Genomic DNA, 15,720 nt, shown 5'->3' with positions numbered 1-15,720 from the left:
GATGATAATTCTAAGGTATATATTTGTGGTTATCGTTTCCATAGACAATACAATATTAATTCTAAAGTGTATATTTGTAATTATCGTTTCAATTTTTTTGATTTCGAGTGTAAATTAATCATATTTGTTATGAATTCATCATATTTGAAAATGAATACTTATCCCCCCAATATTAATTCATCATATCGTGTTTAGAGAGAGAATGCATTCCCCTCCATATCCATCCCACAAATCACCGAATCTGAGGTAATCAAGCTCTATTTGGTTCATTTTCTTTCAATTAATCCGTTCACCTACGAACAGATTTTCCTATCTTCTTCTCCACCTACCAAAATCTAGAAGTGGGTTTTCCTATCTTTGGGGTTTGGGTTTTACATTGAGCATATGGGACTCTCGCCATTCATCTCTCGACTCGGCTCCCACAGGGTTAGTCTTCTTCCCGGCGACGGTGGCCAACGAGCTGGGCATTATCGACAACGGCCTTGTTGGCCATGGTGGTGTCCACTTCTATTCGGGCCGGCCCAAGCTACACCAGTGACAGACCGATTGTTTTCACCGCCGATCCCTATTTCTACAAGACGATGGGGTTAGCTAGGGCGGAGGTCACAGATCTCATATTCAAATCCTGCTGGAGGTGGGTTCTCAAAGTGGGTTCTTGAACTCACGCAAATGAGGCGTTCAACCATCCTCGACACATCTATCACTGAGTCGTGCTTATTCCTAGCATGGTCTGTTTCAACCAAAGCCCGACAGTCTCAGTTACCGGCAGCGAGTCAACCAAATCCTTTAGTGATCTATTTTGGGTCCTCGGAGTAGATTCAATTTGGGCGCCGTGAACCTGGTGGTGGTCAAGCAGTTTCAGCTTCGTCTGTAACCCTTGGTTGCCGGAATAGTTTCTACGGTAACTACATCATACTAATTCAATCACTACTCAATTCCTTGAAGCATGCTCTAGATCTGAGTTCACCACTCTAGGAAAGTTCAATCCAGCCACTAGTATGGTCAGATTGTGCTGGAAATCACAGTTACAAAGCCTTCGGTTGCATGCGTAAAGGTATACCCCGACCTTATTTCCTGTGTTCAAGAATAGGGTTAATGTCAAATTTTGGGTTTGTTGTTGGACTTTTGGACCATTGTACTGTTAGTATTTGGAGTTTCAATTCAGGTGCTGCAAACATCTTCATCAGACGTAGTGTAGTTCGACATTGTGACTCATGCCCAATTTAGTTAATGGGTACATATTGCCCAATTTTGGGGCTTAAATGCTGTGCAACTTGTTGTAGAGCTCTATTAATTCCATGATTCTTTGTTTCACTGGCCTAGTTCTTTTGCGTAGTGTGGTGAGACTTGGGTTATCTTCGACTAGATTGGTGGTCGCGCTCTGATCGAAAAGGGTAGCTTTGCGGCTATCATTAATTAGATTGGTGGTCGTGCACTGATTGAAAGGGATAGCTTTGCAAGCTGTCATTGACTAGATTGGTGGTCGTGCACTGATCGAAAGGGGGTAGCTTGGTTTCACTTGCGGTTCGAGTGACCACAATTCGGTAGTTATGCATTGTTAATGGTACTTGAATTGTCCCTCTTTTAGATTATAGCGAGCCTAGGGGATTTGGATGAGAGTGTAGTGGTCTGGATGGATTGGGCATGGTGTGCAGGGTACTTGGGAGGGTAACCTTGTCGGATGCCGACATCCCTAGTTCGTGCCTCCTCTCGGTGCCTAGTCCCTTTGTAGTAGCTGTTCTTTTAGAAGTGGGTATTATGCTTGTTTTTTTGGACAAATTAGCTTGAAATTAAAAAAAGTTAACCGAATGTATAGCCTGCAAGGGGCATACCCCAGGAGGAAAAGAAAAAGAAAAGAAGAACAATGAAAAAAGTGCGATAACCCATGCACAACCCACATGGAGGGTAGGATAGAGTAAGCTAAGTATCAAAAGCGCAATGTGTTTTGTCATCATACCCTATTGCACTATCCATCTAAGAAGAAAGATAGCATAACGGGGTATGATATGACGTGATGCGAGTAGTAAATAAAATGAAACTAACTTCAGCCTAGCACATCCCACAAGGCTAGGATATTAGATAAATAGTCTCGATCGAATAACGAACAGTTGATGAACCAGCTCTGAGAAATTGCAGCAAGATAGCAGTACAGCAACGAGGGGAGGCTGATTAGCTACTACAGAGGAACTAGGCAATGAGGATCGAACCAGAGATGACGGCATCCGACAAGGGGCCCAACCCTACACACCACGCCCATTCCATCCAGACTACCACGCTTTCAACCAAATTCCCTAGGCTCGCCATTAAACAACCTGCCCTCAATCAAAAACCAATCACCACTAGTCTCCAGAGATGGGATATGCAGACCAAGTTTCAAAACTCCAACCAAACCCAGAAGTGACAAGCGTAGAACCCACTTCTAAGAAATAGCTACTATAGAGGAACTAGGCTCCGAGATAGGATTGATTCGAAGATGACGGTATCCGACAAGGTTACCCCCCAAAGTACCCTGCCCACCACGCCCATTCCAACTGGATTTAAACACCATCAACCTAATTCCTTAGGCTCACTATAACCTAAAAGCGAGGCAGAAAAGGAGCCTCTAATCAGACACCAGCAATAGTAAATTACCACCGAATTAACTAGCACATTTCGTGGCCACACAAAACTACAGAAGACTATATATTGCTCCGCTCAGTCAGTGCATTACCACTCATCTAATAAGAACAGACATAGCCACACAAAGATACAAACGGGCTCAGAGCAGTAAATCTCTTGGGTTGTGAAAATGCAGCGCAATAAATTGCCCAGCAGTGAGCCCTCAAGGCTTGACTGCCCAGAAACTAAACTAGGCCAAAATTGGGCGGGAGCCCATTGTAGAAATTGCGTGAACATCTTGCAAAAACAAGGATTAATGAAATAAATCCAATAGATTAACTCAATCTCAGTCCAACAAATGACGGCCCATTCGAGTTTCTCCATATGGATCGATATGCATAAGGGATGATACCTTCCTAGGGAGGTTTGGCGAGACGAATCTGGATTCCCCACAATGAACGGCGGCAGTCCCATATGGACAGTGAAAACCCCCTTACCCACTCTTGTGGAACGGGATTCTATTAGGAGGATCTGAGATTTCTAGCGGCTGGACTTGACTCCGGTAGCCGTGAAGATGATCCACAAGTGGAAAATTTGTGTACTTTGCCACTGGTGAAGCTTGGGCCAACCCGATTAGAACATGGACACACCATGGCCGGCAAGGCCGCTGTCGATGATGCCCTTGGCTGCCGTCACCAGGAAGAAGACTAACCTTGAATGGCCAGATTATTCCAAATGCCATAACTGCCCTTTTCTTTGAACCAGATCTGGGATGAGACTGTGGGTGCCAAATCACTGAACGGCGGCAGTCCCATAAGCTCGATGTACACCCAAACCCCAAAGTTAGGAAAACCCACTTCAAGATTTTGGCAGATGGAGAAAAAAAAATAGAAAAAACCTTGATCGGTAAAAACCCAACGCCGGAGGGTTTTGAACTACACATCACCAAATCCGATGATCAACTGCCCTCCGCCGTGCGTAGCTTCAGGTCTGGAGCGGTGGAATCGGTGATTGATTTGTAGTGAAAAGGATCCACAAGCTAGAAGCTCCGGGTCATCTCCGTGAAAGTTTTTTTTTTTTGGGTAAATCAGCTTGAAATTGAAAAAAGAGGCTAAACAAATATACAGCCTACAAGGGGCATACCCCATGAGGAAAACAAAACAAAACAAGAGTAAAGAAAATTGCTTACGCCAAATGGCTACATGGACTAAATGATATGCGTTGTTTCCAGTCCATCTAAAAAGAGGGAAGGAAAACAACGCCTTAATGGCACCAACAAAACCAACAGCTCACAGCACTAAGACGATTCAAGATAGTTCAAAAGTTGGACTACAGACTGGTCAGAACCAACAAAACACTTCAACTGCTCAGGCAGTTTTGAGAGCCACCAAAATGGACAAGCACTACCGTGAGCATGACTTGAAAACACTTGAATCAGAGCAGCAAAACAGCAGCAACAGATGACAGGAATGCACAAAACTGATCAGCAGCAGCCGCATGATTACTGGCAGCTGAAAAAGGATGCAACAGCTAGGGACTTACCCCCTAGAAAAGCATTAACATTCCAAGGGACAACCCCCCAAGGATAGGTCAAACAAAACAGTTATTACTGCCTAGAGCACTAATACTGCAAAAGGGTCAAATGATATGAGACTAGACATGATTCAGCATGTAAGACTATGGACTACTAACCATGATACCAGTTGTCAGAATAGAACAGTTAACAAAAGAGCTGCTACAGATTCAATACAAGCAGAAACAGTAGCTACAAATTAGCACAAAGCATTGAATCCCCTCATTGGGATATGATTCTAGATTTTTCAAGTATGATGCATGTGATGCACAATCAATAGACATCACACCTGAATGTAGCTCAACTATGTAACAAAAGGATAACAGCCACCACCTTCTAAATTCATACACAACAAGTGGTTGTGAGTGTTAATGTAGCTGAACAGATCTTAGATTACCTCTAAATCAGTCCGAATGTGAGAAATCTAGAATGGGGAGTGCATTCTCTCTCTGGTATTATGCTTGCTTCTTTGGGATTGGTTGGAGTTTAGTATCCTAGATTGCTTATCCCATCTCTGGAGTCTGTGGTCTTTAGTAGTTGGCTATGAGCGGGTTATTTTCTGGTAAGCCTTTGGCTTGGATGATGGAGTATTAGGCCGAATGGAATGGGTGTGGTGTGCAGGGCGGGGCCCTCTGTCAGATGCCAACACTCTGGTTCGAGCCTCTTCTTGGTGCCTTGTTCCTCTGTAGTGGCTGTTCAGCCTCCCTTGATGCCGATTTGCTATGTTTCTGCTAGTCCTCAATGATGGTTATCATTTGGTCATTCCTGACCATGACTATTTATTTTATTTCCTAGCCTTGCGGGATGTTCCAGGTTGTAGTTCGTTTTCATGTTATTACTACTCATATCACTACATATCATTCCCTGTTGTACTATCTTTCTGCTTAGATGGATAGTGCAACGAGGGTATGATCTCAACACATATGGCGCTTTTGTTATCTTACTTACTCTACCATACTCTCCATGCGGGTTGTGCATGGGTTATCGCACTTTTTTCAATCTTCTTTTTTCCTTTTCTTTTCCTCATGGGGTATGCTCCTTGTAGGCTGTACATTCGGTTAACCTTTTTTAATTTCAATCTAATTTACCCCAAAGAAAAATACGTATCCCGGCAAATAAGCCACTACTTTTTGTCATGACTTCGGTGAATGTGTTACGATTTCTCCAAATTTTGTCACGATTTCTGTTATTGTAGTTTCGTCAGGGTTCATTTTATGATACATGTTCATGATTTTTTATGTTTTATGGTGATTCCACAAATTTTGTCATGATTTTGGTATGTGTGTTTTGATTTCTCTGAATTTTGTCATGATTTCGGTTTACTGTAGTTTCGTCAACACAATTTTACGAATATTCATTTTCAAATTTATGGTAAATGTTAGTTTTATTTTTTAAATGTTGTTTTTAGATTTTAGGTGAGAGAAAATTGGAGAGAGAATGAGATAAATTAGGAAAGATAAAGAGAGTAAAAGATTTCAAAAATTATGAGAGAGAAAAGAGTAATTTAGGATTTATTTGAATTTGAGGATGAAAAGATAAGTCTTCAAAACCTCTAGGATGAGGACTTAAGAATTTTATAGGAAAGAATCCCTATTTAAGTTTCCCTAAAAACTTTATGTTGTCATTCTGAAATTCAAATAACGATCCCGCTATGCACCGTTTAAAAGTATTATTTAATTTTTTTGCTCCTACCGGTAGGAACAATTCAGAACTTAATACAAAGGGGTTGAGAGCTTTTCTCTCTAGAACTAGAGAGAGAATGCACTCCCCTTTACCAAAAATCAGTTTTTTGAAACAAAACCCATTGATTATATCAGGTGGTTCATATAGATTCACCCTTGAATCTGTTTATTTTCTTCAGTCCACTCCGTGGACCGATTTCCACAACAAGCAATAGATCTCCAACATTTTTATTATACCAATCTTCACTTCTTCCATGGTGAATCGGCCCAACACCAACCCACAACAGCTGATCTCTCCAAGCATACCCAGCCGGAGGGGTTGGGATCTGACGGTGGTGCGGCTAGGGGGAAGTACTGGTGCAGCCTCTCGCGTTGTGGTGTTGTTCTACCCCAAACAGCAATGGGTTTACTCTGATTAGAGAGAACAGTTTTCTAATCGGATCTTCATCTCACTAAGTGTTCTATTTGGAACTCCATTAGAGGCAAAGTATTCTCATCCTATGAGAAGTTTGCTGTACTTTTGCGAATTAGATTCTCCATTCTCGCTAAGTATTGTTGTCTGGTTCCATCTCTGTTCGAGATTGGGGGTAGTTTACTGTACACGGCGGTGGGGGTAGTTTTAGTTTGACGAAGTTGCTGCAATTTCAGATCTTGTGGATGGCTTTCTTGTCTGTTTCATTTCATGGTGGAGGTATTTTGGATTTTAAATTTAATTCCGAGTATTTCCTGCACTCATTTGCTTACAATCTTGTCTGGTTACATCTCTGTGTGAGATTGGGCAGCTCTTAGGCGGTCTTTGAAAACCATGGCTACCAAACTAGGCACATGGGTAATTTGTTGGCTGCATATATTCAATTCAACGGGCATGTCGTTTGCCGAAAAGCTACTTTTCTATGCCTAGTTTAGTAACTAGGCACTCAAGCCATTGAGGGCTCAATGCTGTGCAACTTGGAGCATTGCATTTTCACAACCTAAGAGTTTTGCTTCTATGAACCCATTTGGTTCCTAGTGTGGCATGTGTGTGGCTGTGTCTATTCTTATTAGATGGGTGGTTAAGCACTGGTTGAGCGGAGCAGTTTATAGTCCCCTGCAGTCTTGTGTAGCCTCAAAATGTGCCAGTTGATTCGATGGTAAGACACAATTACTGGTAGCAGATTAGAGGCTCCTTTTCTGTCTCACTTTTAGAAAGCGGCGAGCCTTCGGTAATCGGATGAGGTTGTGTAGTTCGTGTGGATTGGGCATTCGTGCGGGGTTGAGAGGGAACCCGTGTATTGGATGCATTTATCTCCTTATTGCCTCCTCGGGTTCGAGGTCCTCTGTAGTTGCTGTTTCTCCGAAAGTGAGTGCCACGTTGAAGTCTTTTTTGGGTTAAGTGGAAATATTTGAATCTTGGTCTGCTTATCCCATCTCTGGAGATTAGTGGTGTTTGGTTTTGGTTGGGGCGGGTTGTTCTGGTGAGCCTTGGAATTCGGATGAGGGAGTGTTAGACCAGTTGGAATGGGCGTGGTGTATAGGGTTGGGCCCCCTGTCGGATGCCAACATCTCTGGTTGAGACTCTTTATGTTGCCTTGTTCCTCTGTAGTAGTTGATCAGCTCTCCTATGTCGAATTGCTATGTTGCTACTAGTTCTCAATGATGGTTTATCACTTGGTCGTTTCTGATCGTGACTCTTTATCTCATTTCCTAGCCTGGTGGGATGTGCCAGGGTAATAGTTAGGTTTCATGTAATAATTAGTACTCGTATCACTTCATAGTTTTCAAATCCGTTGTACTATCTTTCCTCATAGATAGATAGTGCAATGGGGTAAGATATCAATCATATAGAATTTTGTTATTCTGCTTACTTTACCTTATTTGTTATATTTCAATCCCACCGTTTAAAAGTATTATTTACTCTACAATTTATTGCTTTTGGTACAACATTGAAAATCGTTCTTGTTTGACTTTTGTATTTTGCAATTGACAAATCTAACCTCCATTACTCAAAAGTTCCAAGCTCCACCTGCACTCAAAATCGAAAATGATATGCCCATCGCACGGCCATCCACCGCAAGTCGTGCGGGGCCCACTCTAGGTCTCACACGGATGATCTGAGTCTTTCAATAATTTAAAAACAAAAATCGAGTGGGCCTTGTGAAAAATCAGCTCAATGTGTAGGTGCTCGATCCAAGCTTCTCTCGACTAAAAAAATAAGAAAATCCTATCTTTCCATTTTTTTCTAATTTCCAGTCAGGGGAAGCTTGAATCGAACATCTACACATATCGAATTGAGCTAATTTTTCATATGTCCTACTCATTTTTTAAATTATTGAACGGCTCAAATCATCTGTGCGAGATCCGAAGTGGGCCCGGAGTGGGCCACCGCAAGGCCGTGCAGTGGGCATATCATTATTGCACTTTAAACAGGGTTTGAGCTGGAAATGAAAAAGCTATGGGTGCCAACCATACACATACAGATTATGTACTTTCACCGGCCCAATTTAATAACTACTCGTTCTATTCTAATCGGATACAAAATAGTTATATATTTAAATTGGTAATGAATTTTATATCTAATATGAATTTTGTTTGAAAGATCTCGATTAGTTCTATAATGCAATATTTTTAAAATCAAATAAAACACTACAAAATAATAAGATACAATCAATTGAAAAGTGACATAAACTCCAAGAAGGAACTATTAAATTGGAACAGAGGGAGCATGTGGGATGATTTGATCCGTTTCAATACTCTTAAAATAAAATTTTCAGTAGTCAGGCAAAAAATCAGCTCAATTGAACATATTTTAAGTATTTGATTTAATTTTTTATTCAAAAGTTAGTATCCTGACTTCCAAATAAACAATTGAAAGGTTGCATGAAGCACTTACATATATTCAATTTAGTTGATTTTTTTATGAGGCCACTAAAAAATATAATTTAAAATTATTGAGCGGTTTGAATTATCTGTGTGGGGCCTCTTAGTAGGTCCCAACCGGAAAGTGTGTTTTGACTAAATAATTGAGCCATATTGTTTTTCCTCGTACCCCATTCCACTAAGCACTAAAAGTACTTTCAAGACTTTCTTCTTCTTTTTTTATTTGGGGGGGGGGGGGGGGGGGGGGGGGGGTTAATTTAGCTTGAAATAAAAAAAGGTTAACTGAATGTACAACCTACAAGGGGTATATCCCAGAAGGAAAAGAAAAAAGAAAAAAGAAGAAGAGTGAAAAAAATGTGATACCCATGCACAACCCACAGGGAAAGTATGGTAGAGTAAGGTAAATAATGAAAGTGCAAAGTGTTTTGTTATTGTACCTCGTTGCACTATCCATCTATGAGGAAAGATAGCATAACGAGGTATGATACGAAGTGATGCGAGTAGTAAATAACATGAAACTAATTATAGCCGGGCACATCCCTCCAGGCTAGGATATAAGATGAATAGTTACGGTTGAATAACGATCAGCTGAAGAACCATCAGTGAGAATTTGTAGCAAAATAGCAACTCGGCATTGAGGGGAGGCTGAACAGCAACTACAGAGGAAATCCGACAAGGGGCCCAACCCTGCACACCATGCCCATTCCATCCAGTCTACTACATTCTCATCCTAATTCCTAAGGCTCGCCATAAAACAACCCTCCCTTAGCCTAATACCAATCACCACTAGTCTCCAAAGATGGGATAAGCAGACCAAGATTCCAATACTCCATCCTAACCTAGAAGTTACTAGCGTAGAACCCACTTTTAAGGAGCAACTACTGTAGAGGAATTAGGGTCGAGAAGAGGCTCGATCAGGAGATGTCGGCATTTGGCAAGGTTACCCCCAAAGCACCCTACACACCACGCCCATTCCATCCCGTCTAATACACCTTCATCCTAATTCCCTTGGATTTTTTTTTATTGTTGTCCTTATTTGAAATTTTTTCTTGTTTGTTAGCTTTGCGCCAAATTTTCTTGATTCGCAAGTAAAAAAAATTTACTTTTCCGATTCGTCTTGTCATCGAGACGAAACAATAAGTCACAAAAGTTTAGTACAAAACTAACTAACGCGAATTTTTTTAAATAAAGACAACCAAAAAAATGAAAAAAGTTGAGCGAAATGGGGTCTCACTCATTTTTTGGATTGTGGGACACCCGGCCTTGCAATAAAAGTACTATTTGTTTGTGTGAAGTACTATTTTTATCCTGTGGATGGGGCCAATTTCGTCATTTTGCAATAAAAGTTTAAATAGTCTTTCCTAAAGCTGTCAAGAGTTGACAATACTTGACATTCACTGCCATGAAAAGTAAATGGCCACATTTCATGCGCGCATTTACACCACTAATTGGAGCACTGGTGCGGCGGTTAGCTTTTGCCTTCAAATAATACCCATTCCACCCTTATTAAGTGGTTTGCTACATATTTTTAGTTAAATAGATTTATAGGGAAAATTCCATAACGAAAGAAAACATAGGTTCGGGAGCCAGGTTACGAAAATGAAATGGTTTTAAGGCACCCCCCTACCAGATAAAAACCGGTCTCGACTTAGTGCTTGTGGAGATTTCGAAATCATTTTACTTTTTAACTCTTAAAACAAGTAGGGAGGGGGAACAATAATGGGGAATGAAAATAGTAACACATTGTTTGTGAGTGTATGCATATGTGCAGTGTACAGTTTATGATGATAAACATGAGATGGTAGAATATACAACAAAACAGAAAGCTGCTACTGCTAACACTGTTGAGCGCTTAGCTATGGACCTGAGCGCTCAAGAACTGGTGCTTATCACACCCCCTAACTTGAGCTTTGCTAGTCCCTAGCAAATTGAAAATTGAAAAACAAGAAGAAACATTTTGAACTATACAATCCTTTCGGCAAAACTTAAACACATGCTCACATTTATTACCAACTAAGCAAGAGTTCACAAACGTAATCATTCATTGCATTCTACAACTTGCAGCCGAAAACTTGATTGAACGACTTAACATAAAGCAAGTGATAAGCAAGCTAAAAGGACTGTACATAAATGAAAGGAGGATATGGCTCACATGCAAGCGACACATAAGCTAGCAACCATATCCCACAAAAGTGCTCGGAAGATAGGCGATGATGAAAAGCAGGATCATGCCCTTTTTATGAAGAGCACTTATTGAACATAAATTTAACTAACAGCTAAAAGTTTTAAACGGAAAAGAAAGCATGTCACAAACCAAGTATGTTAATTATAACACTTTGGATCACAAATGGAATAAACGCGCATTATGGATCAACTAAGGACTTTTATTGGCATATATTGACCGAGGTTAGCAATAGAAAGGAAAAACTTGCAATAGTGATGACGACCAATGCTAGCTCGGTTAACTACCCAAGTTTGGCTGCCAATACACCCCTAACTAACCTAACCATGAACACGCTCCTACTCGACACAACTTACTAACATACTAGATATGAACAAAACACTAGCCACCGACTCGATAAACAAAATACTAAAGATAGAGTGAATGGCATGTCAACCATCCTAGACCCCGACCAAGTTTAGGGATTTCTAACAAAGGCCCCCGGCCTCCGGGTGTTTCTTCCTTCTTCTTGTTCCTCTTTCTTCCTTCCTTCCCATTTCTCTCTTTCCTCCCCATTTTCTTCATCCTTAGTCCTCATCTTTCCAATTTGGTTCTCCTCCCGCGAAGTCATCCTTGTCCTCCTCTTGAACTATTGGAGGCGGGGCATACAGCTCGCTCGTTGACCCTTCCGACTGCCTTGCCAACCAATCCATCCAGTGATCCATTCGGGCTTGCCTTCAGGCCATCTCTCGATTCTCCTTCTTTGACTTTCTCAAGCTTTCAATGATTGACACACCTTGGCAGAAGAGCTTTTTGTACCAAGCGGTCTTCGGCACATTCCGAGCTGGCATCGTAGTCAAATAGGATCCACCGAGCACACTCCTTGGCATGGTAAAGGTTGGAACTTTTGTGCTAGGGTTTGGGAATTTTCGGATTTGGGGGTTTTGTGAGTGGGGGAGTTGAAATATGAGAGTGCGTAGATATGTAATGGAGAGTAGAGGATTTCGACAATATAGGGAGAAAAGAGAAGGATTTCGTGTAGAGGGAGAGAAAGAGTGGGTTTACCTTGGAATTTCGGATTTGGGCTTGAGAAGCCTTGAAATTCTTTGATTTGATGCTTGAAACGTGTAGAGGAGGTGATTTGGAGTGGGTTTTGGTTGAAGGTTTGTGAGATTTTGGACGTGGTGGCTATGGAGATTTAGAGAGAGAGGTGTGGAGAAGTGATGAAAATGGGCCGTCAATCTGTTGATATTCGCCAGATAAGGATTCACTATCGATACAAGGGTTTTGGTGTATCGATACCTAATTGCTTCGAGCCCATTATTTTCTGCTTATAAATGGGTATCGATACAACATTTGATTATATCGATACTAAGAGCTTTTCTCCTAAAACTCAGCTTGCCAATTCCTTTTGCCAATGCCAATGCTCCTCTGCACCCGAAACACACCCGATGAGTACTTGAAAAACACCTGGAGCCTTGCAAACCCAAATTTCTACCCACTTTGAGAAGCCATAGATCCAACCAAACATCCGGTTCCCGATGGTTGATAGTAAGATGACTCAAACTTGGCTTTAATTAAAAGGACAATGGGACTCATATGTGATTTTATTACACAAAAAATGTCTTGCAACGATTCAAAGTACACAACTAACACACTTAGACATGACATGAGATTATTAACCTAATCTAAGAACATGCTGGATAAAAAGATGGGATATGGACAACACTTACTCAAAACTACACTTCACACCTAGGCCGTTCATTCTTAAACATGCATACGAGTTGGGAAGCACAAACTCTTAAGATTATACCGAACTCTTGCCAATTAAGAATTAAATGAGCATGTGTCAAGTCAAGAAAAGAGTTAAAAACCTATGAAAAAGAGAATGATTGCAAGTAAAACTTGATTTTTATTTTTTTGAAAATTTTGAAATTTCTCATTTTTTTTCACAAAGCTCAAAACAAAAAGAAACAAATAGCACATAGCTATCCCTAAAAAATGCTTCGTCCATCAATATGTGTATATATGGTCACCCTAAGTGTAGGGCTAAAACGTCAATTGAAGCATAATAATTCGGAAGATCGGGTATCGTACCAAAGGGAAAATCATCATGGCTTGATTGGATTTGTAGATGTAAGAATCGCTGCGTTGAGACGGCCAACTTTAGGTGTGATTTGAAACGGAAAAAAGAAATGCAATAAAATGAGATTTAAAACTATTTAGACTAAGCGGCTAGGTCTAGGGGATCTCAACACCCACAACTCGAATCAACCAGCTTTTCTCTTGAATTACTCGGTTTGAGATATGCGTCAACATCTCCCAAACCGGAAGATTTATCATTAAGATCATTTTACTAGAAAAGGAGTAGAAATACCGAGCGAGTTCTAGTATTCATCTAGCAAACGCAAGGGATGACATAGCTCTAAGTATCATGCGTGGCAAGTAGGCTAGCTCTTGCCTACGCAAGATCAAAGAGTTTAACACCACCAAGTTTTGATAAACAAACACGAACTACCTTGTAGAGACCCGTATTTAAATTCTCTAGTTTTAATGTTTATATATGAGAAAGAGATATATTATAATGTGAAAGATGTGTTTATGTGAAATTAGGGGTTTAAAGTGAAAGAATTGGAAGTTTTGGGTGTTATGGCTAAGTGTGTGATGTGTGTGTATATAAGTGTGTGGTGTGTGGTAGGGGAATAATTTCCCCCATCTCATTCTGTCTCTCCCGTTCTCTCTCCCTCTCTCGGTTCTCTCCATCTCCCTCCCTCCCACTCTCAAATTTCACCTCCAACCTCAAAATCCAAGAAGATTGACCTTCATTCCACCCTTCATACGTGATCTTGAGCTTGTATTCAGTTGGGGTTAGCTCGGAAAGGAGTATTCGATTGATTTTAAGGTTCCAAAAGCTAGGGCTCGTTCATATCGCTCGGGTTTTGCCTTCCAACTTGAGGTAGGGAATTCTACCTCTCTTACATGTTTTATGAGTGGTTTGATGCTTGAAATCGTGCTTATATTGTTGAAGTTGAGTTGGGATTTTTTATTTTTATTTTGGTAAATTAGCTTGAAATTGAAAAGAGGCTAACCGAATGTACAACCTACAAAAGGCATACCCCAGGAGGAAAAAAGAAAGACAAAAAATAGAGTAAATATAATTGCCTATGCCAAATGGCTACATGCGCTAAATGATTTGCGATGTTTCCAATCCATCTAGTAAGAGGGAAGGAAAACAAACGACATAATGACAACAACAAAATAGGATAACAGTAATGATATGACCAAGAAAACAGCAAATTAGAAACACCTCTAATAAACGTTTTTCAGGGGTCTGACATGTAGGTGATTTGGGGAAGCCTGACAAGGTCGTGGAGGAAATCAGATTCTCCATGGCTGACAGCATGATTTCTATGATGGACGGGCTGGGCTTCAAAGTTGTCGATTCCAATGAACTGAGAAGGAAACAAAAGAGCACCATAGATTCTGATATTCCTTTAAGCAGCACTCTTGATTTGCGGATATGATACTCTTGATTTGCTGATATTCTCTCTATAAATTCGTGAATTTGCTCCTAGCGGAGAAAGTATGGTGTATTGTTCAATTGATGAACAAATAGCAAGTAGTGATCCGATTAGAGCATGAAAATTACCTCTAAATCAAATTGAAGGATAGAGATTTGGTGGGGAGTGCATTCTCTCTCTAGGGTGTAGAGAGAAGCTTTCAACCCTCTTACTCTTCCTCCATCTTTTTGACTAGTCCAACAGGACAAATAGTTGATTAGTAGAGTCCAATAGCACAAAACCATAACATGGTGACAGTGTCATAGTGAGTTTTATGTGTTGACCTTCCTCATCATTCTTTGTTCTTGACACTAATAGCAACAAATAAACATGTAGACATTTGCACATTAGAGGAATCGTAAACTAAAAAGTGAACATAGAAGAAATCAGTAAGAAAGGACAAGAAATACTTTGCAGCTCAAACTTGCACCTGAGAAAATTGAGATTTATTGGAGCAGCACTCAAGTGTTCTGCAAATGCTAGACCCGATACTTCCAACTAACCTTGATGACTATAGTCTTAGGGTTGAAACAAGCATTTCCCGTAGCCTCAACTTCTAATGTCTCAATGAGTTATTGAGCACCTCAAATACAAGTGACATAAGCTTGTCAAGTGTGAAAGCTTATAAGTGAGCATCCATGATAAGATCCCGAGAAGGTAGCGCCAACGCAATGGCAACCATCACAAATAAAAGAAGTACAAAAGCTTGAATCTATTAAAAACAAAAGAAACTAAAATCCAGGGTGAGGTAACAATACAAAAAATACAATATAGAAAAGAATCAACTGACCAAAGATGGCACAACTAACAAATAGTGACCTATTAGCTGTAGCAAAATTATCCCTCAATATATGCCTAAAACCTAACAACCAAAGGTCCCATTTTCAGACACGTTCCAAAAATGAACTGTCTGCAACACCATAAAATAGAGAATCGGGCAAGTTTTCAGACACATTCCAGAAATGAACTGTCACAACACCATAAAATAGAAAATCGGGAAAGTAAATCTAGCTAAAAGTGAAAAGAAAAGTATGAGAAGCTCATAATGCTACAGCTTATTGGTGCGTAATCAACCATTAAAACTTGTAAATCCGTAACTTCAAGTTTGATCATTACCATTGATAACTGGTTGCTAACACGCACCCGCATAGAAGCACATAAACACCAATCTCTCAAGCACATAAATACCTCCAAATATTCACGCCCCACACAAATTGAACACTCACAAATAACAATTGACCCAAAACACTCATACTCCCAGTTTTTCAAATCCAAAAACTTCCACACAAC

Source organism: Rhododendron vialii, chromosome 13a, assembly GCF_030253575.1.
Source record: "Rhododendron vialii isolate Sample 1 chromosome 13a, ASM3025357v1".
NCBI lineage: Eukaryota > Viridiplantae > Streptophyta > Magnoliopsida > Ericales > Ericaceae > Rhododendron > Rhododendron vialii.
The sequence above is the reverse complement of the archived record's forward strand: the minus strand, read 5'-3'. Positions refer to the sequence as shown.